The sequence below is a fragment of the Lithobates pipiens genome, unplaced genomic scaffold (assembly GCF_037356315.1).
Source record: "Lithobates pipiens isolate NorthernLeopardFrog02 unplaced genomic scaffold, aLitPip1_a1.2 Scaffold_18, whole genome shotgun sequence".
Taxonomy (NCBI): domain Eukaryota; kingdom Metazoa; phylum Chordata; class Amphibia; order Anura; family Ranidae; genus Lithobates; species Lithobates pipiens.
This window is the reverse complement of record NW_027507758.1, coordinates 313506734-313517805: the sequence shown is the minus strand read 5'-3', so window position 1 is coordinate 313517805 and position 11072 is coordinate 313506734. Positions and strand designations below refer to the sequence as shown.

The 11072-nt window shown below is 46.1% G+C and overlaps 1 protein-coding gene across 1 annotated transcript in view; it reads left to right on the top strand.

The window, feature by feature from the left end:
* Positions 1-3888: 3888 nt before the first annotated feature.
* The window catches only part of MANEA (mannosidase endo-alpha), a 65419-nt gene continuing 58235 nt past the window's right edge, over positions 3889-11072 (top strand). The window contains exon 1 of the mRNA XM_077487228.1: positions 3889-4001. The gene's annotated coding sequence lies outside the window, so the exon portion shown is untranslated. The remainder of the gene's footprint in view (positions 4002-11072) is intronic.

Below are 11072 nucleotides of genomic sequence, written 5' to 3'. Positions count from 1 at the left end.
TAGGGATGAGCTCAGGCGTGTTTGCATGGTCCACGTGCTAAGCCTGCCAGGAAGTCGGCGCAGCGCTAATCACAGGCATTGTCCCGATGTGTGGCTGCAGAGATCGGGCAATGTCTCACTGCCTGTGATTAGTGCAGCGATGTGCCGACCTCCTGGTGGGCTCAGCACGTGGACCATGGGAACACGCCTATTGTACCATTCCAAGGGGTATGAATACTTTTTCAAGGCGCTGTATGCCTCTCTCCCTCTCAGGTGCAGTGGTGAGCAGTTTGCCAGCAGCCAACTGTCCACACAGTCCTCTCAGAAACTCCACACCTACTCTCCTCTGCCTGGGAAAACAGCAGGGATGCATCTCCCCTCTTTGCCCCAATGCCATGTGGGATTTGCAATGAATTCCTTCCAGCTCACCACGCCAGCTCAGGCTGTCAGAACGACACCTCTCACATTCATTGCAGTGCTCATCCTGTGTGCTTATCTTTTGAGTAAAGGGTGGGCTTAACACTGACTTTACACAGCTGTACAATAAGGCTTGGTTCACACTGACCTGAAAGTCGCATGACTTATGGTGAGACTTTTCTGTAAAGTTCTCCATGCTTGTGTAAATTCCCTGCAACACCCAACGTGCAGATTCCTATCAGCGTGCGCACTCACCCGCAGGTGTGGACCCCCTGGCCTTATGCCGTGGTGGGTCAACAGGCCCTGGAAAAGATGTATATTCACCTGATGACTTCCAGACAACTTGACTACTACTTCGAGGCACAAGTCGGATAGAAGTCGCCTTGAAGTAGTACAGGAACCTTTTCTAAAGTCAGAGCGACTTCAGTAGTGCTAATTAAGACAGCTCTCAATGACTAACATGGAGTTTCACATGTCACGCGACTTGGGGTCTCACAAGTTGGATTCCAAGTCGTGGCAGTGTAAACCAAGCCTAAGAGTGCCCTCCTGTATGGAATGCTTTGCAGGGAAACAAAATCCAGCACATCCCTGCTGACAGAAAAAAATCTACATTGTTTAGATAGGCAGAGCTCTGTTCTGTGTTCCTCCTTGCCACTCATTCACCAGTCACCTCCTGATGACCTCTACCTGATGAAACGCGTAGGGACAGGCACATTGGTCACGTTTTTTGTTGTCACTTCTGCGGAATCGAACACACGCTGGCTCCAGGACCCATGGAGCAGCGATGATTGCATACATACAGCTGGCAGATCATTCTTAGTGCCGAGACATGGCACAAAAATATGTGCGTGACATTTTTAATAAATGGAATTACACTATGTCTGCTTTGTGATTGTTTTCCCTTCCATGATCTGAAGAGCATGAGAGGATTCCCATGCCATTGGGTGAATATACATCTATTCCAAAGCCTTGTTGACCCACCACGGCATAAGACCAGGGGTCCACACCTGCGGGTGAGTGCGCACTCTGATGGGAATCTGCACGTTGGGTGTTGCAGTGAATTTACACAAGCATGGAGCACTTTACAGTCTAATATTTGATGAACTTCACATGAATGAAACGTTAATGCACTTTTTTTTACTTGGCAGCATGCCTAATTTTTAAATCGTGGATTACACATATTTTTTTTTTGATTACACATTGATGAATTTCTTCTGATTGATCTTTGGATATTGATGCTTTTTGTGGTATATGTATTCATGCACAGGTTGATTTATGCATTAGCCCTTGTTCACACTGAACACGGCTTTGAAATCAGATAAAATCGCAAGATTTCAAAGCCGCATTTCAGTCCGACTTGAAAAACATCTATGGGGGTTCCTGCACAGATGCCCCCCCCCCCCCCCCCCCCGAAGTCGCCAAAAGTAGTAAAGGAACTACTTTCGGAAATCTATGCGGCGCCGTAGAGTTGCGGCCTCATCCCTTTAAACCCGAATAGTGTTTTGCGAACACCTTTGAATTACACAAGCTCTGAGGCTAATTAAATGCAGATAAGGCACCAAGTGAGTTTAACCACTTCAGCCTGGCCATTTGGCTGGCCAAAGATCAGAGCACTTTTTGTGATTCGGCACTGTGCCGCTTTAACTGACAATTGCGTGGTCGTGCGACGTGGCTCCCAAACAAAATTGACGCCCTTTTTCCCCACAAATAGAGCTTTCTTTTGGTGGTATTTGATCACCTCTGTGGTTTTTATTTTTTGCGCTATAAACAAAAAAAGAGCGTAAATTTTGAAAAAATATATTTTTTTTACTTTTTGCTATAATAAATAACCCCCAAAAATATATATAAAAAACATTTTTTCCCTCAGTTTAGGCCAATACGTATTCTTCTACATATTTTTGGTAAAAAAAAATAAAAAATCACAATAAGCGTTTATTGATTGGTTTGCGCAAAAGTTATAGCGTCTACAAAATAGGGGATGGTTTTATGCCATTTTTATTAATAATTTTTTTTTTATTAGTAATGGCAGCATTTTTATCGCGACTGTGACATTATGGCGGCTACATCGGACACTTTTGGCGCCATTTTGAGATCATTCACATTTATACAGCGATCAGTGCAATTAAAAATGCATTGATTACTGTGTAAATGTGACTGGCAGTGAGGGGGTTAATTACTAGGGGGCGCTGAAGGGGTTAAGTGTGTCCTAGGGAGTGATTCTAACTGTAGGGAGGGTGGGCTATGTGTCACCACACTGATCACGGCTCCTGATCGCAGGGATCGGTGATCAGTGTCCTGTCACTAGGGCAGAACGGAGAAATGCTTGTTTACATCATCATTTCTCGTTCTTCCTCTCCGTGAGACGATTGCGGGTATCTCCTCGGACATCGAGTCTGTGGGACCCGCAATCACAATGGCGTGTCTTAAAGCGGTAGTAAACCCGCTATTTATTTTTTTTTTAACACCTGCAAAGCAAAAGGCATAATGAGCTAGTATGCACCGCATACTAGCTCATTATGATATACTTACCTTAGAACGAGGCCCCGACATCTGCCACGATCCACGCCAAGGGAGCTGACATGCTCTCTCGGCGTTTCTTCCGGGTATCGCGGCTCCAGCGCTGTGAGTGGCCGGAGCCGCGATATCGTCACTCCCGCGCATGCGCGCGGGAGATTTCTTTCCGGCCGCCGTCCACTGCCGGATTTTCAGGCTGAGAATCCCCTCGTGCGCATGTGCCGCTGCAGTCAGCGGCGCATACCGAGGGGAATATCTCCTAAACTGTACAGGTTTAGGAGATATTTTTTTTACCTACAGGTAAGCCTTATTATAGGCTTTCCTGTAGGTAAAAGTTAAAAATTCGAGTATACAACCACTTTAAAGGGCAACGTACAGGTACCTTAATATGCCTGTACATGCCATTCTGCCAACGTATATCGGCGTGAGACGGTCGGCAAGTGAATTACCACCTTAATCAGCCACAGAACCTGTGTAATCAGTATGTGTTCGGGTTTAAAAGGATGAGGCGGCAACCATACCACAAAGTTGGCATTGCATCGAATGGGACGCCCCTATTGCCTGCAATAGGCTTCCATTTGACCTGTGAAATCGCACTTATGGCAACAGGGGCTTAGTAAGAGAATGACACCTTAGCGGTGTGTAAGCGTAGCTAAATACTATAATTTGGCATTCACCAGACCCTACCCTTTTCTTTGTATGGTGACTAAGAGCTCATATTTAGCAAGACAGCCAGGCTATGTTCATAGGAATACAATGCCGGAAGATGATGCCATTACATTTGTAGATGGGTTGGCATGACTGCATCAAACAGGTTACATAAAAACGAAGGCTGCGAGTGCGTACTCTCTGGTTACAAAAAAAACACGGGATGTGATTGGCTGTCACAGGCTATGCAGCGTGCACCTGTCTTAGTCAGCGTTGCTGTAATAACAGAATGTAATGTGAGCCCCGCCCCGCCTCTCCCAGTGTGTAAGCGCCCCGCCTCCTCCCATCCAGGAAGTGTGCAGTGTTTTGTGCGTGCTCAGCTGTCTTCGCACCGCCTGGAGAGAGCCTGCTCTTCTCTGGACACCTCCTGTCCTCAGTCTCAGGTATTTACTAATAAGAGAACCCCCTACACACCACAGGGATATGTACAAGCTCTATTGGGATGTATAGTGTCAGCTCAGCCTGTACAGGACCCCCATCACATGACAGCACGAGGTTTACTATGTGAGCTCATTGTACTGTACTATCACATCCCCTCATGTCCCATATGTGGAATCGGATGGCTCTGTCCCTCCTTTGTACCAATACATGTGCCTGCCTTAGTTATGTACATTACCCCAAGCTTTGCATTCCTTCTTGTACGTTACATTCTATTAGATGCCCCTTCCCTTTATGGTTGGTGTCACACTTGTGTATTGGCATAGCTCCCAACTGTCCCTGATTTTGAAGGACTGTCCCTGATTTCGAGCCATATCCCCGATTTCGAGGGACTGTCCTTCATTTGGAGCCATGTCCCCGATTTCGAGGGACTGTCTGTCATTTGGAGCCATGTCCCCGATTTGGAGCCATGCCCCCGATTTCGAGGGACTGTCCCCGATTTGGAGCCTTGCCCCCGATTTCGAGGGACTGTCCCCGATTTGGAGCCTTGCCCCCGATTTCGAGGGACTGTCCCCGATTTGGAGCCTTGCCCCCGATTTCGAGGGACTGTCCCCGATTTGGAGCCTTGCCCCCGATTTGGAGGGACTGTCCCCGATTTGGAGCCTTGCCCCCGATTTCGAGGGACTGTCCCCGATTTGGAGCCTTGCCCCCGATTTGGAGGGACTGTCCCCGATTTGGAGCCATGCCCCCGATTTGGAGGGACTGTCCCTGATTTGGAGCCATGCCCCCGATTTGGAGGGACTGTCCCTGATTTGGAGCCATGCCCTCGATTTGGAGGGACTGTCCCTGATTTGGAGCCTTGCCCCCGATTTGGAGGGACTGTCCCCGATTTGGAGCCTTGCCCCCGATTTGGAGGGACTGTCCCCGATTTGGAGCCATGCCCCCGATTTGGAGGGACTGTCCCTGATTTGGAGCCATGCCCCCGATTTGGAGGGACTGTCCCTGATTTGGAGCCATGCCCTCGATTTGGAGGGACTGTCCCCGATTTGGAGCCTTGCCCCCGATTTGGAGGGACTGTCCCCGATTTGGAGCCATGCCCCCGATTTGGAGGGACTGTCCCTGATTTGGAGCCATGCCCCCGATTTGGAGGGACTGTCCCTGATTTGGAGCCTTGCCCCCGATTTGGAGGGACTGTCCCTGATTTGGAGCCATGCCCCCGATTTGGAGGGACTGTCCCTGATTTGGAGCCATGCCCTCGATTTCAAGGGACTGTCCCTGATTTGGATTTGGATATCCCATTAAAAAAAAAATCAAAAATTTCCTCAGTTTAGGCCGATATGTATTCTTCTACATAGTTTTGGTAAAAAAACAAAACAAAAAAAACGCAATAAGCGTATATTGATTGGTTTGCGCAAAAGTTATAGTGTCTTCAAAATAGGGGATAGATTTATGGCTTTTTTTTATACTAGTAATGGCAGCGATCTGCAATTTTTCTCGTGACTGTGACATTGCAGTGGACATATCGGACACTTTTGACACCATTTTGGGACCATTCACATTTGTACAGAGATCAGTGCTATAAAAATGCACTGATTACTGTGTAAATGTCACTGGCAGGGAAGAGGTGAACACTAGGGGGCGATCAAGGGGTTAAGTGTGTTACCTAGGAAGTGATTCTAACTGTAGTGGGAGGGGACTCACAAGGGGAGGAGACCGATCGGTGTTCCTCTGTACTGAGAACACATGCTCGGTCTCCTCTCACCTGACAGGACTGTGGATCTGTGTGTTTACACACACACACACACATCCACAGTCCTGTTCTATTGGGCAATTGCAGCTGTCGGGTATGCGCATCGGCTCCTGAGTGACGTGGCCGGGAAGCCCAGGACATCATATGAAGCCTGCCCAGGATGGGAGATCCCTCCTGTGGACGTCATATGATAACCCCCCTTTTTTGGGGGGGGGGGGGGTTAATTCTCCTTTTAAGGGAGAGTGTCAGGGGGCGTTTCCTATGCCTTCATACATTTGCTAGTAGATGTCCCTCATTCCCATTTCAAAATGTTGGGAGGTATGTATTGGGGCAATGTGTGTGTATTCCTGTAATGCAGCTGCTCAACGTGTGGCATGTTCATTGTGAATATGACATCTCAAGGCAGCTCACAGTCCACATATACTATGCATTATTAAAAAGGGTCATGTGTGCTTTCCCCATCTGTTGTGTGTTGCATGTACGTTTGCAGCAGTAAAACTTTAACACACTCCGATGGATCACTAAAGTGTGACTCGGCCTTTATTATTCTGTACTTTACCCCAGACACTCCATGTATAAACAGAAGGTCCAACTTTTTTTTTTTTTTTTCTTTTGAGTAAACAGATTACTCAAAAAAAAAAAAAAAAAAAAAAGCTTGGCCCTGGCGTGTGACGCTTCCAGGATAGCTCCCATGAGAATGCGCTCTTGTTGTGAGCTGGAATGCATTCCTGTGGATTTGGGTCTCTCAGCTCTGCAGAAAAACATTGTGATGTCACCTGTGCCCAGGGCCACTGATAAGGCAGTACAGCCAGCCCTTCTGTACTGAGCGCAGGCCCCATCAGTTTAAAAGGGGGACCCGGGCACCTACTGTGCAGGGGGGCTGGCTGTACTGTTTACTGTCATCTTCTCCTCCTCTTTCTCCCTCTGGCTGCACTGCAGTTGGATTGGTTCTAGCACTTGCGTCACTTCCATCCTATGTCTGGACACCCCTTGTGTGCACCTTTTCCGAGCGGAAGTGGAAACAGGTACCTGTCAAAACTACTGCCCCCCCCCACAAAAAATGACATGCCAAATGTGGCATGTAAGGGGACAAGGAGCGCTTAAAGGGGAACTTCTACTTTTGGGTGGAACTCTGCTTTAATGGGTTGCTGGGAGGTGCTGTGAAGGGGTTATACCCATTTGTGTTGGGGGGGGGGGGGAATAGGGGGTTTGCAAAAAAGTGGACCTTCTGTTTGGCATGGAAGGTCCACTTTAAAGTTCTCCCTTTCCCATTCTAGAGGGTTGGGAGTTATGCAGTTTCTATAAGACTTTTATGTCTTTTGTGTACATATATAACTATACTGTATATGCTTAGGAATTTTTCTTTTTGTTTATAACATAAGATAGAGCTGCATGATTAATCGTTAAAGAATCAAGATCCCCCTCCCGATCTCAAAAAAACATTTCCTTGATTCAGTGTAGAGAGTTCTCTGCACAAGCCACAGCTATCAACAACAACAAAAAAAAACAGCCAGCCTGCTAAGTTTTTCACAACATCCTCAGATGGAGATGAAGAGAAACATTTGTAACGTATAGTTCCTTTAGATAAAAGGGATGAACTTCAGTCTGTAAATTAGGTCAGTTTAACCACTTAAAGTGGTTGTAAACCCTTTACAACCACTTTAAACTACAGGCAAGCCTATAAGTAGGCTTGCCTGTAGCCGCACTGGAGATCTCTGCACGGTCTAGGAGATATCCCTGTATATGCATGTGCCAACATCATGCGGCACATGTGAACTTAAGCCAACTGAGGCAATGGCAGTACGTGCTGTTGTTTCAATTGTACTGTGCTGTTCGCAGTGGCTCCCACGCGCATGCGTGAGAGGGACGTCATCGCGGCTCTGGCAAATCACAGCGCCGGGGCCGTGATACCCGGAAGCAACCCCCAGACGACATGTCGGCGGCCTGAGGGGTAGACAAGGATGGCTGCGGGGGATTCGTTCTTGGGTAAGTAATTCATAATGAGCTAGTTTGCTATGCATACTAGCTCATTATGCCTTTATCTTGCAGGGTGTGTTGTTATTTTTTGCAGGAGGGTTTACTTCCTCTTTAAAGACTAAACCTTTTTCTGACACTTGTTGCTTACAAGATAAAACCAGTATTTTTTACTAGAAAATCACTTGGAACCCCCAAACATAATATATAATTTTATTTATTTTTTGCAGAGACCCCAGAGAATAAAATGGTGGTTGTTGCAATATTTTACGTCCCACTGTATTTGCTCAGCGGTCTTTCAAATGCAATTTTTTTTTTGGGGGGGGGGGGATAGGTTTTTTTTTTTTATTTTTTTTTTTTTTTTTTTTTTTGGGATACGTTTTAATTATGAAAAAAAAATAAACAGTAAAGTTAGCACAATCTTTTTGTATAATGTGAAAGATGATGTTACATCACAGAAATCGCAATCTTTATTCTAAGCAAACCACAGTGTCTATAAAACTAAGTTAAAAGTTCTAGTAAACAGCTCTCACCATTGAGGTGACACATGGTTGTCTTTGATCATTAGCTGGTGCAAGAATTCTTTTGCATGACCTGTGATATGTCCCAAAAGGCTGTGGGCAAAGGATGGAGGGGGTGAACCTCCACTTAGATCTCTTCAGCGATCTCTCAAAACCAGGTACCTGCTTCCTCCCCAAAAAAACTAAGTGCCAAATGGTAAAAAGGAGGGGGGCGGGAGGGAAACGAACAGGACTTGGGTTTAAATTATGTGAGTGGCTAATGTTGTCTTTACTGTTGATAATGTCTGAAAACTTGTAAGGCATAGTAACCAATCAGCTTCTAACTTCTGCTTGTTTAATTAAACTGTGACAAGAAAACCTCGAAGCTGATTGGTTACTATGCACAGTGGCACCAGATCCAGTGTGCACCAGTTTTGGTCAGTTTTCCTCAAGGTGTTTTTATTACCTCTTGGCATCGGCTGCATGCATACATGCGGCGTCTCAGTTGGTGGGTCTTGGCACTAAGCTGCCGCATACAGTGGTGTGAAAAAGTGTTTGCCCCCTTCCTCATTTCCTGTTCCTTTGCATGTTTGTCACACTTAAGTGTTTCAGAACATCAAACCAATTTAAACAATAGTCAAGGACAACACAAGTAAACACAAAATGCAATTTGTAAATGAAGGTGTTTATTATTAAAGGTGAAAAAAAATCCAAACCATCATGGCCCTGTGTGAAAAAGTGATTGCCCCCTAAACCTAATAACTGGTTGGGCCACCCTTAGCAGCAACAACTGCAACCAAGCGTTTGCGATAACGTGCAATGAGGCTTTTACAGCGTCCTGGAGGAATTTTGGCCCACTCATCTTTGCAGAATTGTCCTAATTCAGTTACATTAGAGGGTTTTCGAGCATGAACGGCCTTTTTAAGGTCATACCACAACATCTCAATAGGATTCAGGCCAGGACTTTGGCTAGGCCATTCCAAAGTCTTCATTTTGTTTTTCTTCAGCCATTAGGTGGTGGACTTGCTGGTGTGTTTAGGATCATTGTCCTGCTGCAGAACCCAAGTTCGTTTCAGCTTGAGTACACGAACAGATGGTCGGACATTCTCCTTCAGGATCTCTTGGTAGACAGCAGAATTCATAGTTCCTTTTATCACGGCAAGTCTTTCAGGTCCTGAAGCAGCAAAACAGCCCCAGACCATCACACTACCACCACTATATTTTACTGTTGGTATAATGTTCTTTTTATGAAATGCAGTGTTCCTTCTACGCCAGATATACTTGGACACACACCTTCCAAAGAGTTCCACTTTTGTCTCATCGGTCCACAGAATGTTGTCCCAAAAGTCTTGGGGATCATCAAGATGTGTTGTGGAGAAATTGAGACGAGCTTTGATGTTCTTTTTGCTCAGCAGTGGTTTTCTCCTTGGAACTCTGCCATGCAGGCCATTTTTGCCCAGTCTTTTCCTGATGGTGGAGGCATGAACACTGACCTTAACTGAGGCAAGTGAGGCCTGCAGTTCCTTGGACGTTGTTGTGGGGTCTTTTGTGACCTCTTGGATGAGTCGTCGCTGCGCTCTTGGGGTAATTTTGGGCGGCCGGCCACTCCTGGGAAGGTTCACCACTGTTCCATGTCTTCGCCATTTGTGGATAATGGCTCTCACTGTGGTTTGCTGGATTCCCAAAGCTTTGGAAATGGCTTTATAACCCTTTCCAGACTGATAGATCTCAATTACTTTCTTTCTCAATTGTTCCTGAATTTCTTTGGGTCTCGGCATGATGTGTAGCTTTTAAGGATCTTCTGGTGGACCTTACTGTGTCAAGCAGCTCCTATTTAAGTGATGCCTTGATTGTGAACAGGTGTGGCAATAATCAGGCCTGGGTGTGGCTAGAGAAATTGAACTCAGGTGTGGACAGCCACAGTTATATTATGTTTTAACAAGGGGGGCAATCACTTTTTCACACAGGGCCATGATGGTTTGGATTTTTTTTCACCTTTAATAATAAACACCTTCATTTACAAATTGCATTTTGTGTTTACTTGTGTTGCCCTTGACTATTGTTTAAATTGGTTTGATGTTCCGAAACACTTAAGTGTGACAAACATGCAAAGGAACAGGAAATGAGGAAGGGGGCAAACACTTTTTCACACCACTGTATTTGTGTGCAGTAGTGCAAATACAGCTGTGCCGAGAGCGATTCCTGCACGCTTCCGACACAGTTACTGGCAGCTAGCAGAAAGCTCGCGATCGCTGCTTGTGATTGGGGGCTGCTGTGATTGGCTGTTACAGGATCGTAAACCCCACCCTGCCTCGCCTCTCAGAATCCTAAACCCCTTAAATGGCCAAGAGATGTCTGCTCCAAGGGGTTAACCAAAAAATGTAATGTTAGGAAGTAGTAGAAACAAGTTACTGATAAGCTACAGAAGTCTTTCACAAACTCCCCCATAGAAACCATTGCAATCATTTTCAGGTATCTGGGAAGCCTTGCTAAAACCAATTGTTTGGTGGTCAATCGGAAACGTGTACCTTACTTTGGTGGCTGGTAGGAAGAAAGCCATCCTTATAGACAGCTAAAATGAATATTGGTGTCATGCAGCTGGCTCTGCCAAGTGGAGTTGACCCCAGAACTCTGCAGGCACCGTCAAATGGGAGGTTAATAAGCCACAGTTTTCTGTCTTAGACAAGTATCTGCACCCCCTCCCCCCTGAAAGGTGCCAACTGTGACACTGGAGGGGGGGAGGGTTCCGATGAGCGGAAGTTCCACTTTAGGGTGGAACCCCACTTTAAAGTTGTATGCATTGGTTGGTAGTTCCCAAATAGATCCCCCTCTGGATAATGGGTAAGAGTTCT